Source organism: Schistocerca gregaria, chromosome 6, assembly GCF_023897955.1.
Source record: "Schistocerca gregaria isolate iqSchGreg1 chromosome 6, iqSchGreg1.2, whole genome shotgun sequence".
Lineage (NCBI taxonomy): Eukaryota > Metazoa > Arthropoda > Insecta > Orthoptera > Acrididae > Schistocerca > Schistocerca gregaria.
In genome coordinates this window covers 6740933-6759218 of record NC_064925.1, presented here as the reverse complement: position 1 = coordinate 6759218, position 18286 = coordinate 6740933, and the positions used below count along the sequence as shown (strand labels likewise).

Here is an 18286-nt window from a genome sequence, read left to right as displayed (position 1 = left end):
AGATTGAACGGTGCACAGATAACTTAGTCTTGGTACTGACTTCCTTCTAGCAGAAGAGAGTAGATCGTAGCTGAGCGCTCACTGCATTAGTTAGTTGAGGAGACAGTACAAAATAAACGTTGGAAAAGTTTGAAATGTAGAAATTCAAAAAGAAGACGCCATACAGTCGGAAAGAACCTGATTAGTAAACAAAAACAGTCACCTTTGAGGGTAAAAAAAGTGGGAATATCCTTCTGCACCTACATACCCATGCTGCAGAAATCGCACAGACAAAATTAGGCCAATAGCTGCTGACATAGGTGTGACCAAACATTCAGAAGAATATGAAACATTGTTCTCGAAATCCGTACCTGTTACCTTGTACATGAATATCTATTGTAGAAACTTCATATAGTACCTATCAGGGTAAATAATGAGCCTGAAATCTCGATATTCGATGTTCTGTTCAAAGACATACAGTGGCTCATTTGTAGGTTTTTGTCTCTGTAACATTGAGTGCTAGCCTAATTTCTGTTAAGCGATGATTTTAATATCAACTTGTACTAATTGAGTGCGTGCTTAATTCATTCGTAATTTTTACTATCGGGCAGACATGTATATGCATGCGATGTCAGCATTGTTCAAGAAGTATCTGTATTATTGAGGACCTTAAATTTTACGAATTATCTGTATTTAAGGTTTTGGAAAATATATTAACTAGTCGATCGATTTCTACTGCATCTCATGGCGTTGTTTAGCACGACGACAAAAAATGGCTCAAATGGCTATGAGCACTATGCGACTTAACTTCTGAGGTCATCAGTCCCCTAGAACTTAGAACTAATTAAACCTAACTAACCTAAAGACATCACACACATCCATGCCCGAGGCAGGATTCGAACCTGCGACCGTAGCGGTCGCTCGGTTCCAGACTGTAGCGCCTAGAACCTCACCGCCACTCTGGCCGGCAGACGACAACAGAATGAGTCAGTGAAACACGAGTGAAGTTAGGCAGTATCAGGTTTCTGACCATTCTGTGAATGTCCAGAGCAAACATGACACTACACAATGCTCACTGTTTGTTGTAGTTGTTTTCAGTTAGTTCAGTTCATTTATTTCCGCTCCAGATATCTGAAACAATGGAGTCGATAAGCTCATCTGGCCGCAAAAAAGGAAAATATTTGGTTTCCAGTTCCAACGATAATCCTTGGTCGTTGCAGTTAAGCAAGATACAAAATACGGTGCTCTCAGAGTTCGTTATGCAGTTTAGACACAGGTCACTGAGTGGCGTACGCCGACAACGATGCGCATTTTTGACCGAAAACAGCGACGGACTTGTATCCTTTCCCTCGGTTCGTCTTTAAATATTTTGGTGTTGGCAATAGCGAAAGTGTTTGATAACAGAAGCGTCGCCACTGTAGGATTAAATATTGGGAACTGGGTTGCTTGTTGGCGAGGGCAATGTGGCAGTCATGGGAGCAACCTCTTCATGTCCGTTTGATTTTCCGGTTACACCAGGCCCATTGTTCTCTTGTCAAGGGCAAACAAGCTGCCAGAAGTCACACTGTTTATCGTGGCTCCGTCAGTGCGTGTCCTGCACGCAGTATTCCAACAGTGTACAACGATTATCCGTTTCTTACCCTCGCGTGCCGAATCGCAAAAGCAGTACACATTCGAAGCTCCCGTCGGAATCACTTCTGTGCGTCGGTGCAAATTGTCGTCGGGTGTTCTATGGATACAAACAGTGTGTGGAGCACCGATCGCATACTTGGAGGAGCGGAGCGTATCTCGCAATTCGTGGAGCTGTGGCTCTTCGAAGAAGTGGCGCGGGTGCGATGCCCTTGCTGTTTACTGGGTAAGGTAGGCATGAAACAGACAATAGTCTTTATTAAGTGGCCTCAGTTATCTCGGTTCAGTATTCCAGCGTCACCTCTGTAGCTGAAGAATGGCATTAACCGTACTGGTTCCACGCTTCTAGATATAAAATGACTTTCACTTTGTTCTTTTAACACTTTGCGACTATGTGAATCAGTTGTAACCAGTGATTTTCATCTAGAGACGTAAATAAGTGATGGTCTGTGAACTTGATAAAATTCTGTCGTATCCCACTGGGCTCTTTCTAACGATTATTGGCTAGTATTTTTAGCTCCAACTAAAGCAAACACACCGATCGCCAAATCCTCAACTGTCGCGAATACACTTATCTTTTAAACTTTATAGCTCGTGGTCTTCCCTCTTTACATCTTCAGAGGTTATTTCATTGTGTTGTCAGTTAATAAATTAAATGAAAAACTTTGCGTATTACTAATGTTAAGTTCACATTTAGAACGAAACTGATATTAGAAAGTGGAATCCCCAAGTTGACTGACGCCAGTATTGCCAACAGAATCTGCCACACAAAAATACTGTGAACACGACTTCGTATTTCGGCCCAATGATCACACTGCCCAACCTCGGTTGAAGAAGGTTCTTTTCAGCCAGGGGCTCCTGGCGCCGTTATAAGAGCGCCAAACGAGCTATACGTCATAAAGGAAAATGGTTCAAATGGCTCTGAGCACTATGGGACTCAACTGCTGTGGTCATTAGTCCCCTAGAACTTAGAACTACTTAAACCTAACTAACCTAAGGACATCACACACATCCATGCCCGAGGCAGGATTCGAACCTGCGACCGTAGCAGTCGCAAGGTTCCGGACTGCGCGCCTAGAACCGCGAGACCACCGCGGCCGGCTCATAAAGGAGACATCACTCTAAAATCACGTAATATTTCCTATACTATTGGCTTTGGCTGGACAATTTAGTGATTCGTAATACGAAACGGAGACGCTTAGAGGGTGACGGTGCTGTGCGCGTGCAAATCATGTTTATAAGGCAACAATTTACCGAGTTGAGGTAGCAGAAATGTTCAAATCTTGAGAAACAAACTTTACCAACATAAAAATTGAGTGGAATATTACACTCGTGCATATCAAGCGATAGATTTAACAGACAATCAGATTTTGTCTTGGCAATGTTTATCAAAAGTAATCTACTTTTTGTACTCAGATGTTAATTTAATTATATTATGTGTAAAGTGATCTTGTGTGAGAAACTAGGTGAGTGCTTCCAGGTACGTACGCTTCCCGCTTCAACTGAAATGGTTCATTAATTTCACTGTGCAGTTTCTGAAAAGAGTCTAAGACCAAGTTGTGCAGCGTATTCCTATCAGATGTGCTGGGATTGAGTCAGCGAAGCAGTCATTCACAAATCCTGTATCTCGCTGCGGATAAAAGTTGGTTTTGACTGTCAATCAATGCATATAACAACAGCCAGCGAAAGTGGAAAGCCGAATAAAATGACGCCAACTGATAGAGACAATGTACGCAAAGATTGGTCCTTTCAACGTAGGTATAGTTCCATAAGTTTTCACGGGCTATATGGAGGCACCCAAAGGTGAATAAAAATGGGAAATGAGCGATAGTTCTACGTTGACCACTTTCAACGTAGTTACTGTGTTTAGCAGAAGAGAGAAGAAAGGGTAGACTTAAAGGCGAGGTCGATGTCAAGTTATTAGTCGATACAGCACAATCTCGGATATGGCGATGAAAGTCGACCATATCCTTGCTGAAGTACTCACTTCAATAATCGCACGAAAAAATTCCGCGAAAGCACCAGCAACCTAAATGTAGACTATTAGAGTGTGCTCTGCATCGTCTTCATCCCGAATACTCCTAAACTTTTTCTTAGTGGGGTCCGGGCAGGCTGGTAAGTTCTTCTCTGAAATAATGTAAAATTAATTCATATGAAAAGTACTTTTTTTAAAGAAACTATTGGAATAAAAATTTGTAAAAAATATGTCTTGTAGGTTGCACATTTCTGACCACTATAACAGAAGGATTTCTACAAATATTGATTAGTTTTAATATAATAATTATTTTTGTATAAAGTGGACTTCAAAACAAGAAACTGTCTACTTTTTCTGTGTAGTAAGGCTCAAATGTCTTAGAGATTTATAAAATAGGAAAACCCCTGTATAAAATGTGTACGCTACTGAGAGTAGCGCATCCTGCAAGTTTCAACAAAGTCTTAAGGATATGGCTTATGGGAAACAGTCATTAAAGTCGTCAATGAATTCCAGATCCATCTCATCTTGCACCTGCTTGTCTGCATTGTCTTGCCTTGCTTCCAAGGTCCTCTAATAGCTCTCTCTGATGCTGTAACGGTTTCGTTACCGAAATGTAACATTTCTGTGACTGTCAAACAACCAATAGCTTGTAGCAGTCTTTTCAAGACTTCACACCTTACAATATTTCCTTCATACAACGTTGTCACTGCATCAAAGATACCAAAATGCATTGTACTAACTAGTACAAACACTGTCTTTGGTATTCTGGCCAGATTATACTGTTGATGGACTCGTTAGGATTCTGAGTGCGCCATAGAGATATTTCTTAAATACATGAAATGTACTTGCAGTTGCGAATATGAACAACCATCAGCTGCACTAATGGAAGGACGACAATGGGAATCTGCGCCCGACCGGAACTCGAACCCTGGTTTCCTGGTCATTGTGAGCCGGTAGCCAGTAGTGAGGTAGTGGCGGTACCACGCCAGTTTTGATATCACTTTGATACCAGATTAATCAAGTGTTCATTTAATTACCCTCACACACCTACCTCCAGATAACAACATTGGGATTACCAGAATGAGATTTTCACTCTGCAGCGGAGTGTGCGCTGATATGAAACTTCCTGGCAGATTAAAACTGTGTGCCGGTAAATTCATAAAATTGTAGCTATTTCAATAATGGCGGGAATTTCTTTCCCCAAATGCTTTTCTGACATCCCAACCCCCACCCCCATCCAGAAATTGATGGGACATTCAAAATGGCTGTACCCATCCTGAGCCTCAAACCCTGCCCCATCTTGGTGGAAAGCCCAAGTACAGCCCCTGACACAGGGAAACTGTCTAACTGCAGGAGAGAAAGGTTAGGTTGGCGTACTTTATTTATCTGGGGTGGAAAACTTAAGTGAATACCGGTCCTGCTTAGTAATTAATCATAAAGATAGGACCTAATTACAAATCTCTATGCATAGCGCTACACAAGGACTGCCTAAAATCGCAATACCGGTCAAAAATTGACGGTGTTATATAACTGGTGTTACCCTGCTAGAAAAAAAAAATCACACGATCACTCACTCAACATTAGTGGCAGACATACTAAAACTCTACCACAACTCTTCACCAACAAAGTGCACGAAAACGGCTGGAATGGAAGGTACTAACTTTATTTGTGGTGGCAAATGTGTTCGAGTGATGAGATGTTGCCATCGGACAGAGTTGAATTTAATAAGTGTATTATCTTTCAGCGAACAGCTGAGAACTTTATCACTGTTTGGCGCAGGAGTTCGCTGCAGATGTCTCCTGCTATTGCTAGACAAACAAACTGCAGCCAGGATGCTCGAAATTCAAGTAAACGGTGCTCTCTTTATTTCTCGACAACTTCGTAGTATTCCACTGCCCCTGAGAGATTCCCTTCGTGTAGTTGCTATATAACCTGTACATAGTAAGAAGGGATAGGGCAGCTAACCATGACTGAAGTGCTACCACAACTGAAGAAAAATGCTTCACTATTCTAATTGCACATGAAAAAAATCCCGCACTCGTAAACAAAGTGTCATAATGCAACACCTGTATTGGAAATTGAGAAAAATGTGATATAACACAACTACCACAAAAACTGACACCAAAAGATCACACCAGGAGAGAGGACAGGCAGATGTTCGATGTGCCGTCCCAAAATAACTAGCTTAGAGCCAGAGTTACCTCCCCATGTTCTATTCTGTTGCTGATGGTCCACAAAGAGATCCATCTGGTGGCACTGATACCCTGCCTCCTGCCTGCGGAAATCTGTCACACACGGCCAAAAGACTCAAGAACAGGATGCTTTCCACAGGTTGTTAAACATATTCTCTCCAAGACTTGTTCCCTGGAAGAACAACAATATTTTGGATACCTCTCCAGTTTCCTTTTTATAATGTCCGCTGGTTGGGAAACGGGTAGCTGCTACCGCTTCTTTCTGCTGCTGTGCAACCCACCCCGGCATGCAGAGCCTTCGACCAGCCACTGCAGCACAGCATGAGGCGGTCCAGACAGTCGGTGAGCGATATACTAGTAAATGACACAGCTACACCAACCACACGTTGCTTGTCTAAAAGTGCACCTGCGCTGCACCCCCTCTGCCGCGACCAATTCTGTCCCCTGGCGCCATTCTGCGAGGGAACACATTCCAGTGTAGCTGTGCATTTAACATCAACGCACCTCCTATAAGCGAGCGTCTATTGCATTGCAACACAACAACGACAACAAGAAAAACCAGTCCTTTTTCCACGTAAATAGGTCCAAATGGCTCTGAGCACTATGGGACTTAACATCTGAGTTCATCAGTCCCCTAGAACTGACAACTACTTGAACCTAACTAACCTAACGACATCACACATCCATGCCCGAGGCAGGATTCGAATCTGTGACCGTAGCGGTCGCGCGGTTCCAGACTGTAGCGCCTAGAACTGCTCGGCCAGAAAGGCTGGCACGTAAACAGGAGCAGCCAATTTTCTTTTAGATTAGTGAACAAAATCGGTGTATTTTGAGAGCGTGCTTTGTATTCAAATTATAGATTGTCATGCATGAGAGCATTACATTCTTTTTAGATGACTGAATTACCAATATAGAACGGCACCGAAGCATTCTTTGACGTTCGACTGCAGTATACAGTTGACATCTTTCTCCCTGCCTCCCGTTACTTTACCACATCCGACGACGTGAAAAAAAAGAAAAAAACTACAGTACTACCGCCAGTTATAGATGTCCAAACTGTATAGGTCGGAATACAATAGCGATACATCTGACAGATGTATTTACTTATCTTACATCTCCTATACATGTCCACAATGGGTAAAATGGAAGAAAAACGTCCACTGTTTTGCTGCGAAAACTAGCGATTACTGCAAAATGTCCTTGTTATTTCGTAAGTTTCGTTGGAGTGAAAAAAACGGGAATTTCAACTATGAAAAAGAATTCTATCTTTAGTGATTTCATTCAGTTTGATGGAAAAAAGTAGATGCTTTGAGAGCACCCCTCGCATGCAAATTAGTGTCTGGAAATAAATTGTCGTACACATGCATATTAAAACCATTTCAGACTAGTGTAATAACATTACAGAATACAGCATTTCACGTCATTTGTTCACTTATCCGTAACAACAAATTTGTAATTTGAACATGCAGAATGCTCTCAAACTTCGCCGATTTTGCTCATAAAACTAATAGAAATCGACGATATCTATTTTCATGGAATCATGCCTGTTTTTATTATTAAGGTAACGATTGTCTGTTTAAAAATATGTATTACTGCAAGTCCTGTGTTATTTCACACTTCATAACCTCCAATTATAAAGTATCCACCAATTTAATTATAACGCGTTGTGGAACCTATAAATGATAGTATTTTTCCCGACATGTGATTAGAGTGCGTGGAAGAGCCTATTCTGAGATGTCCAACTTGCATACGAAACTAAAACACAAGAATCTGCTCGTTCAGCGAACGATGATCTGCTGGATGGCAGTAATTTTACATACAGATTGGTAAGGGCGAGTTATGGAGCGAAAATGTGAGATGTCAGTACGTAGGTTCTGTTACAAAGCATGCTTTGAGAATTTGTTTTTACGTTTCGTAAACGCCAGCATGATTTATCATTGCACCAGTAAAATGGGATCGACCATAGTGTACCAAATCAACAACAGTCTCTCGAATTGTAGCTTCTTGTTGCAAAATGTAGAATGATTTTGTTTTTTCCAACAAGTGAACAAGTGGGTGAAGGGTTGTATTCTGTAGCGTTATTTCATGAGTCTGAAATGTTCGTAATACACACGTGTAGGACAATTCATTTACGGACACTGATTTGAACGCAAGGGACTCTCTTAAACGATGTAATTTTTTCCATGAAAATGAAGGAAACCGCTAAACATAGATTTTTTCTTCGGAATTGACATTCTCGCTTCTTCTTTAATCCGACTAAAGTTTCAAAGATAACAAGGACATTCTGCAGTGACCGCTAGGTTTCGCAGCAAAATGTGGAAATTTTTGTTTGATTTTACGCAGTGTGGATAAGTGTAGGAGATGTGAAATAAGTGAACATATCTGCCAGATGTACTGCTATAGTGCTCCGAACTTTGCAGTTTGGTCATCTGTTGTTGGCGGCAATGCTGAAATTTATTTTCACGTTGCTGGATGTAAAAAATAAATAAATAAATAAATAATTTAAAAAAAACGGGAGGCGGGGAGAGAGATGTTAACCGTATCCTGCAGTCGAACGTAAAAGGATGAGTGTGAAGATGCCATTCTGCACTGATAATTCAGTCATCTGAAAAGAATGTAACGCATGACAATTTGTAATTTGAACGCAACGAGTGCTTCCAAACTAGACTGATTGTGCGCGTAAATCTAAAAGAAAATGGACTGCCCCATTTTCATGAAAAAAGACCGTTTTTTATTGCAGCTGCAATTGTGTGTGTGTTTTTAAGTGATGCTCGCTTATAAGAAGTGCATTGATGTTAAATACAAGTGTTACAGTGAAATGTTTTTCCTCGCAGAAGGCTGGCGGCCAGTGGTATCAAGTGGTCGCTGCAGGGGGCGCGGGGCGCAGCTGCTCTGTTAGACAGACAACATGCGGCTGGGATAGCCATCGTTTGTATCGCTCTGTGTTGTGGCCCACAGACCGTCCGGGCCACCTCGTGCTGGTCAAAGGCTCTGAATGCCGGAGCCGGTTGCACGGCAGTACGTAGAAGTGGTTGGCGCTGCCCGTTTCCCAACCAGCTCACATTAGAAAAACCAATCTGTAGGGGCTCTCCAGAATTTCGTTGTTGTTCCAGGGGGAGGCTGCCTTTCTGAGAAATACGTTTAAGAGCTTGCAAGAAGTGCCCTCTCCTTGAGATTTTGTGCATCTGTGACTGATTTCCGCTGGCAGGAGACACCATATCACTGCCACCAGATCAATCTCTTCGTGAACCATCACCAACAGAATAGAACAGGCCTGTATACCTACCTACGGTGAGGAGAAGGAGGGATGGGGGTGGTATAGGGAGGTAAGACTGGCTCCAAGCTGGTTGCTTTGTGACCGCAAATCGAGGAGAGTACATATGCATCTACCTACACTGTATCCTGGTGTGATCTTTTGGGGTCGGTTTCTGCAATAGTTGTGTTGGTATGGTGATTTTTCTCAATTGCCAGTACATGTGTTACATTATGACCTTTTGAAGGCTTTTTCCATGACAATTTTGATGTGTAATTAGAACAGTAAAGCATTTTCCTTCAGTTGCGGTTGTGTGTATTGGCCTACCTAACACGTCAGTGCCTGCTTGCTGCACTATCCCTTCTTACTACGTACAATTTACACAGCAGCTATGCCAAGGGAACCACTCTATGGCAGTAGGACGAAGTTGTCGAGAAATAAAGAAAGGTACGTTTATTCGAATTTTGAGCACCTGGGCTGCAGAGTGTTTGTCTAACAGTGCATGGGGAGGCGTCTGTAGTGAACTCGGGTTCAAAATGGTTCAAATGGCTCTGAGTTCTATGGGACTCAACTGCTGTGGTCAGCAGTCCCCTAGAACTTAGAACTAATTAAACCTAACTAACGACATCACACACATCTATACCCGAGGCAGGATTCGAACCTGCGACCGTAGCAGCAGCGCGGCTCCGGACTGGAGCGCCTAGAACCGCACGACCACCGCGGCCGGCAGTGAACTCGGGCATCAAACAGCAATGAACACAGTTCAAATGGTTCAAATGGCTCTGAGCACTATGGGACTTAACATCATACGTTATCAGTCCCCTAGAACTTACAACTACTTAAACCTAACTAACCTAAGGACATCACACACATCCATGCCCGAGGCAGGACTCGAACCTGCGATCGTAGCAGTCGCGCGGTTCCAGACTGAAGTGCCTAGAACCGCTCGGCCACATAGGCCGGCGATGAACACAGTCCTCAGCTCTATGCTTACAGGTAACACACTTATTAAACTCCTCTCTGTCCAACATCTCATCAGTTGAACATACAGTATTTCCCACCAAAAGTAATGATAGTACCTTTCACTCCAGCCTTTTTCCCGCACTTTGCAGGTGAAAGGGCCATCGTATGTAGAGTTTGAGTATGTCTGCCACTAACTTTGAGTTGTAGTGTGAATTCTTACTAACATTAATTGCATGAAATCTTCAATTTTTGATCTGTTTTGCGATTTTAGGCACTCCTTATGTAGCATTACACACAGAGATGTGTAATTGGGTCATAAAGCAGGATCTGACTTACGTTTCTCACGCAACATAAATAAAGTATGCCAACCTAAACTTCCTCTCCTGCTGCTGGATAGTTTTCCTGTGCAGGAGGGTGCACTTGGGCTTTCCACCAGAAGGACCAGGTGTCGAGTCACAGACAGTGCACACATCATTTTGAGTTTCCCATCAATACCAGTGTGGGGAGTGAGGTGGGGCATCTGGAAAGCCTCGGGAGAAACAAATTCCCGCCGTTTTTAAAATTCCACTAAAATTCGAAATTCCTATCCATAAGGCAGGTGGGGAAAGGTGAGCGCCAGGGGAGTGGAGGGGAGGGGGCACAGACCCACGTACCGGCTGCAGAAAACCGGTGACATCATCCCGGGGTGGGGCTTGGGGTAATTAATTGACAATAAATTATTTTGATGTCAATTCGATATAAAAATTGGCTTCTTACCGCCTTTACGCCACTACTGTCACCTTACCACTTGGCTACCTGAGCATGACTAACAGCGACACCCAGACTTCAGTGTGCTGCCAGTCATGTGTCTACAACCAGCACTCGAACATCGGTTATGTACATTCCCGTACAGGCGAGAAATTTTACTTGAAAGTCACTTGCCCGGTGTCGGCGGATATATACGATATTGCAGTGCTTGTGTGATTGTAAATTACGGTGCAAGGTTCGTTCGGACGTGCATGCATGTCACCGAACGACAGGCACTGCGGCAACTACAGCCATTATGAAACACACGAAATGTGTTCGCCGATACTGGGCAAGATATTTTCAAGTGAAATGTATCCCCTGTGTGGGAATATACATAAGATATGTACGAATGGAGGTTGACGACGTAAGGGAGTTTGGGTCTGATCTCGAGACGTGCTCAGGTAGCCAAATGGTAAGGCGATAAGCGGGAAATCCGGGTTCGAGTCCCGGTCCGCTACAGCTTTTCATTGTCGTCATTTCATTATACAGCTGATGGTTGTCCATGTTCCCAACCACGAATACGTTTCACGTATTTCATAACGGCTGTAGTCGCTGCAGCGTCAGCATGCATGTCCGAAGGAATCTTGCATCGTAATGCGGAATGAGACAAACAATGCAATATCGGATTTTTTCAATAGTCTTACATCCGACAGATTTCTGAAGGTTTCTTTCAAGACGTCCTCTACTTTAAAAGGTACACTTGGTTTGTAAATAAATTTCTCACCATTTTGCTGCGGTCTGTTAGATTTGACCATGAATCACGTCCTGGAAGGCATATGCCATGATTGGGTTTATCGTCTGTTGGAAATAGGTGAAACAAAATTGTGCATGTAGCTTTTCTCGTATCTTCTACGCTACTGAAGTTTGGTTGATGGCCATCCCAGGGATTCTGTGAGACTAACCGCCAGGTTAGCCGAGTGCGCTAACGCGCTGCTTCCTGGACTCGGGTAGGCGCGCCGGCCCCGGATCCAATCCGACGTCAGCCGGTGTGTTGGCCATCTTGGATGTGGTTTTTAGGCGGTTTTCCACATGCCGCTATGTGAATACCGGGTTTGTTCCCACGTTCCGCCTCAGTTACACGACTCGCAGACATCTGAACATGTTCGCACTATTCCATGGATTACGCTAGAAGCAGACAGCTGGGGTATACTAATTTTGTCCCGGGGGGTACAGGGTGGCGCAGGAAGGGCATCCGGTCACCCCTTATAACTAACCTTGCCAATTCCGTTCCTAACCGTGCCGACCCTGCGAAACTGTGGGACAAGGCACCAGCAAAAGAAGAAAGAAAGATTCTGTGAGACTATTCCTGCCATCTAATCCTCTGCCATCTTCCAATTTTTTTCCTTTGTAGGCAGTTTTCAGTCGTCATTTTTGTACACGACCTGTGCACTCCAATTTAGTGATACATTTCCCCCATATGGCTTCTCTTCCTCAACTGCTTTGAAAGCTGTGGGATTCCCATCTCCCAAACAATAAGTGAATCTTCATTCTTCAACTGTGCAGATTCCTGGAAAATGGTCAGGCCAACACAGTGTTTTGTTCAAATGAATGAATAAACCAGTAATAAGGCAATAATACATAGGTATTTTATATCACTGAAAAGGGTATATACCGTGTATTAAGATCAATGCATCTGGCACTGAGGCCCTCAAGTCGCTGGGCGACCTTTTGCTACAGAACTATTTCGCGATGCACCTGTTTCGACCACCCTGTGTGCTGCGGTAACGCTGTCTGGTGCAGGCGCGGTGCGCAGCTGTGCCGTAACGCTTGGGCGACGGTCGCGCGACGCGATTCCTCGCGCGCCTATCAGCTGGCGCACGTGTCTACTGTCGTCATCCGCCTTTCGACTGACCTGCGTTATCTGCGCCCGCCTTCTGATTCATGCAAGCCGACGCATGCCACTCTTCTCTGGAACTGAAGAGTTAAGATCGTTCGTTGTACACTAGGCAAGGTACCTGGGAGTTGGTACGAGTTATATGCAGGGTACAAACATACAGTAGTTGAAATACAAACCAGTATTTGAATGAAAAAAAAAAAGGTTGCAGCAAGTGTGTACCGGCTGTTATATCCGTGTAATGGACGAGGGTGAGTCAAATGAAAACCTTAAATTTGTAATAACAACTCGAAATTTCGCGCCGTCATCCTGTAAGTTGGTAAGCGTGCTACAAACAGCGTGCAGAATGGCCTGTATGTGGCAGCATAGTGCAGATGCACACATACCGTCGCAGCATCAGTATAAAGATGGCCGCTTCACTTGCACCAGGGAAGAACAGCGATCGGTTATTCGGTTTTTGGGTAGTGAAGGTGTGAAACCTACCGAAATTCATCGACGAATGAATGTTCAGTACGGTGATACATGTTTGTCACAGCAGCAAGTCTACGAATGGAGTAGGAAGTTCGCAAATGGTGTGACTTCAGTGGAAGATGCTCCTCGTCCAGGACAGGCACAACGAGATGTGACTCCACAGAACATTGCAGCAGTGCACGATGTGCTCCAGTTTCACAAAGTGTCTGCAGGATGTGGAGAACTACGTGTTGATGATTGTGAAGAACTTCTTCGGCGCTTTGAACGAGAAGGTGATGGCTTCCTTGCAAGAATTATTACTGAGGACGAAACCTGGGTTCACTTTCACCGACCGGAAATGAAGAGAGCGAGCAAGGAATGGCGCCATTCCTCATCACCAAGTGATTTCCATATGTTCGGACAATTCAAACATTCAATGGGAGGAAAGAAGTTCCGGTCTGATGAAGAGGTACGCCACGCGGTGCTTGAGTGGTTGCGCGGACTACCAAAAGAAATTTTTTCTGAAGAAATTTATGCGCTTTATAAGCGCAGGAAGACTTTCATTGAGCGTGGGGGTGATTATGTTGAAAAGTGATACAGCTTTGTACTACTTCTGCACAGTAAATAATATTTAAAAAATATTTTAGGTTTTCATTTGACTTACCCTCGTAAGAAACTTAGATTAACTAACATCAGATACAAAGCAATCTCGCCTGCTTGTGTAAAATGTCTGGGAAGAAGAACTAAATAAATCTGGATTGCGTTTACTCATCTGAAATCGAGGTAATAATGAGGATGAATTGAATGAAATGTGGTGGCTGGAAATGTTATCACTGAAGTACGCTTCCGGACGCTGAGTATCATTGAAGTAAGCTCGTACTATAATATACGAGTAATGAGTACTTAGTGACTAATAAAAGACGATATCTGCGAGTTGCTCTGATTGCCGGCGAGTTCAGTAATATATATTTTCGCTGGCTATCTCTTTACGCCTCCGGGCCTATCACGGATATATCCTGTTCTTATTTCCGAACAAATAACGGTGGTTCACCAGAAGGATTATCATGGTTTACTTTGCAAAATATATATGGTGTCATGTCTCAGAAGGAAATGGGCTCAGGAATCCGTACCTTAAGAGATATGTGCTGTTCTTCGATGCTGTGAAACAAATCTCTTCTACTGCAAGGTCTTTGCATTCCATATTTTTAAATGTGGGAGTATGACCCGAAACCAGAAAAAAATTGTCCAGTCAAAATGGGCTCTAAAGTACATACCTTAACAGCTATGACCACTTGGTCATCTTGGCTACTGTGAAACACATCTCTTCTACACCTACATGACTACTCTGCAATTCACATTTAAGTGCTTGGCAGAGGGTTCATCGAACCACAATCATACTATCTCTCTACTATTCCACTCCCGAACAGCGAGCGGGAAAAACGAACACCTAAACCTTTCTGTTCGAGCTCTGATTTCTCTTATTTTATTTTGATGATCATTCCTACCTATGTAGGTTGGGCTCAACAAAATATTTTCGCATTCGGAAGAGAAAGTTGGTGACTGAAATTTCGTAAAAAGGTCTCGCCGCGACGAAAAACGTCTATGCTGTAGTGACTTCCATCCCAACTCGTGTATCATATTTGCCACACTCTCTCCCCTATAACGTGATAATACAAAACGAGCTGCCCTTTTTTGCACCCTCTTCTGCTGTAGAAGATCCTTGACCTACAGTGCACGTCTAAGCAAAACATCTGATAAAATCAAAAGCCATAACAACATTATACACAAACTCACAGGAACGCACTGTGGTCCCACTGCATCTACTCTAAGGACCACAGCACTTGCCCTAGTATACACAGTAGCTGAATACTACAGTCCAGTATGGCTTAACAGTACCCATACAATGGGGATTATATCAGGCACCGTCTAGTCTACACCTCAGAAATGGCTAACGGTACTTTCTAACATTCCACCTCCTCATCTCTGAAGAGCATTAACACTGAAGAAAGAATGGCTAAGTGCTGTGACAACCCTCTCTTACCAGTACATGAAGACTGTCCACATAAAGATCTCAGGCTGAAATCTCGGAACCCTTCTTGGATTCCAGGAGAGAAGCTGGCCTAAGATCAGTTTACAGTACGTGAGTCTTGGCGCAGCGACTGGCTGTTTTCAAACCCAGACATATCTGGACTGATTTCGGACCCAACCAAGCAACCCCCTGGTTTCAGTCAACCCAGGAAAATATGGACATCACAAACATGGCAGATGTCAGTTTTTGAAGCACAAGTGGAAGATTGGTGATAGCCCTTTCTACGACTGTGCAGATGTGCTTCAGACCATCAGCCACATCGTTATGGATTGCCCACTTCGAAGGTTTAGTGGTTCAATGGAGGAGAGCCAACAGGCCAGTGAGGAAGCTGTGGAGTGGTTAAGGACACTGGAGGTCCATCTGTAATAATACTGATGTTACTCATAGAGTAAGTAGTGCTAAGTTCTAGGGGACTGATGACCTTAGAAGTCCCATAATGCTCAGAGCCATTTGAAACATTTTTTGATATATATATATCTGCTGGAGAAGTGGTTATAGCTCTGAAAGTGGGCATTTTAGAGGTCATGATATTTGCAATTTTTTGCTTCGTAGCATCTTTACTGTAATATCCCTGAATAGGGATATTCAGACACCAACGTAGACTTTGTCCTAGAGGACATGACTTTGGAATCAATATGTATATTTCACTGACAACACTTTGTGCAACTGAATGTTATTCATTTTGATGGATTCCATTCATCTCATATCATTGAGTTTAATTCGTTCACAGACAGTTGATATACAAAGTATTTAAATGAGTGTCCCTTTTTCTTACTGGTGATCCTACTGTTCGAAACTCGTGTAAGCAAATGACGAGTGGAAGAGGAAAACGTTTGAAGTCACAAATCTCTTTGTGACACACACACACACACCTTAGCACCTCTGTTGGGATCAGATCATTATCTCTGTGAGGAATTCTATTGGTCAACAGGAGGGCGACGATATGTATATATATTAGAATTTCTGTAGGAATTATATACATATATAAGCATATGCTGAAAATTTATGCCTTAGAATTTTTTATGTAAAAACTCTTTTAAGGCTTATAAATAAAACAAACATTCTACATATTTATTTTTCATGTCTACGTACTATTTCTCAACCCAGTCACCCTGGTGACGAACGCATTTCGCCCAACAAGAGACCGGTTTGTTGATACTGACACTGTAGAATGTTTATTGACAGAGCCACAACCTCTCCACTGGTTGCATTGCTTCATCACTATCAGAGTGAAGTCCTCGCAAGTGTACTCCAAGTGTGGACTAACTCTTCGAATTGGAAACTCGATTACGGTACGATGTTTCTCATGCGCCCACAAACTTACGTTACAGACCACTATATTACACGCTACAATTCGGAACCGTCTAGCGGCAAAGGGCTGCGAGTATTGTACACTACTAGCCATTAAAATTGCTACACCAAGAATAAATGCAGATGATAAACGGGTATTCATTGGACAATTATATAATACTAGAACTGACAGGTAATTAATTTTTCACGCAATTTGGGTGCATAGATCCTGAGAAATCGGTACCCAGAACAACCACCTCCGGCCATAATAACGGCCGTGATACGCCTCAGCATTGAGTCAAACAGAGCTTGGATGGCGAGAACAGGTACATCTGCCCATGCACCTTCAACACGATACCACAGTTCATAAAGAGTAGTGACTGGCGTATTGTGTCGAGCCAGTAGCTCGGCCAGTATTGACCAGACGCTTCCAATTGGTGAGAGATCTGGAGAATGTGCTGGCCAGGGCAGCAATCGAACATTTTCTGTATCCAGAAAGGCCCGTACAGTACCTGCAACATGCGATCGTGCATTATCGTGCTGAAATGGAGGGTTTCGCAGGGATCGAATGAAGGGTAGAGCCAGGGGTCGTAACACATCTGAAATGTAACGTGAACTGTTCAAAGAGCCGTCAGTGCGAACAAGAGGTGACCGAGACGTGTAACCAATGGCACCCCACACCATCACGTGGGGTGATGCGCCAGTATGGCGATGACGAATACACGCTTCCAATGTGAGTTCACCGCGTTGTCGCCAAACACGGATGCGACCATCACGACGCTGTTAACAGAGCCTGGATTCATCCGAAAATATGACGTTATGTCATTCGTGCACCCAGGTTCATCGTTGAGTACACCATCACAGGCGCTCCTGTCTGTCATGCAGCCGGCCGGAGTGACCGTGCGGTTCTAGGCGCTACAGTCTGGAACCTAGCGACTGCTACGGTCACAGGTTCGAATCCTGCCTCGGGCATGGATGTGTGTGATGTACTTAGGTTAGTTAGGTTTAATTAGTTCTAAGTTCTAGGCGACTGATGACCTCAGAAGTTAAATCGCATAGTGCTCAGAGCGATTTGAACAATTTGTCTGTCATGCAGCGTGAAGGGTAACCGCAGCCATGGTCTCCGAGCTGGTAGTCTATGCTGCTGCAAACGTCGTCGAACTGTTCGTGCAGATGGTTGTTGTCTTGCAAACGTCGCCATCTGTTGACTCAGGGAGCGAGACGTGGCTGCACGATCCGTTATAGCCATGCGGATAAGACGCCTGTCATCTCGACTGTTAAGAATACGAGGCGGTTGGGATCCAGCACGGCGTTCCGTATTACCGTCCTATTCTGTAAGCAGTAATTGGATCTCGACCAACGCGAGCAGCATTGTCGCGATACAATAAACCGCAATTGCAACAGGCTACAATCCGACCTTGATCAAAGTCGGAAACGTAATGGTACGCATTTCTCCGCCTTACACGCCGGTGAACTGCTGTTTGTGTATGAGAAATCGGTTGGAAACTATCCTCATGTCAGCACGATCTATGTGTTGCCACCAGCGCCAACCTTATGTGAATGCTCTGAAAAGTTAATCATTTGCATATCACAGCATCTTCTCCGTGCCCGTTAAATTTCGCGTCTGTAGCATGTCATCTTCGTCCTGTAGCAATATTAATGGCCGGTAGTGTATATACACATGAATGATGAACATGAAGAATGTTATTAACGTTTATTTTATTTAAAAAGCTTTAAGAGTTTTCACATAAAAATTACAGAGGCCTTACTCTTCATCATGTCCTGTACATGGAGTAAAGGAACATACTGGCATGAGGACAAAGTCCTCTTAACAGCAAGCAACATG

General features: G+C 43.6%; 1 protein-coding gene across 1 annotated transcript in view; it reads left to right on the top strand.

The window, feature by feature from the left end:
* Positions 1 to 1710: 1710 nt before the first annotated feature.
* LOC126278187 (protein croquemort-like) overlaps positions 1711 to 18286 on the top strand; it is a 717452-nt gene continuing 700876 nt past the window's right edge. Inside the window, exon 1 of the mRNA XM_049978100.1 lies at positions 1711 to 1834. The gene's annotated coding sequence lies outside the window, so the exon portion shown is untranslated. The remainder of the gene's footprint in view (positions 1835 to 18286) is intronic.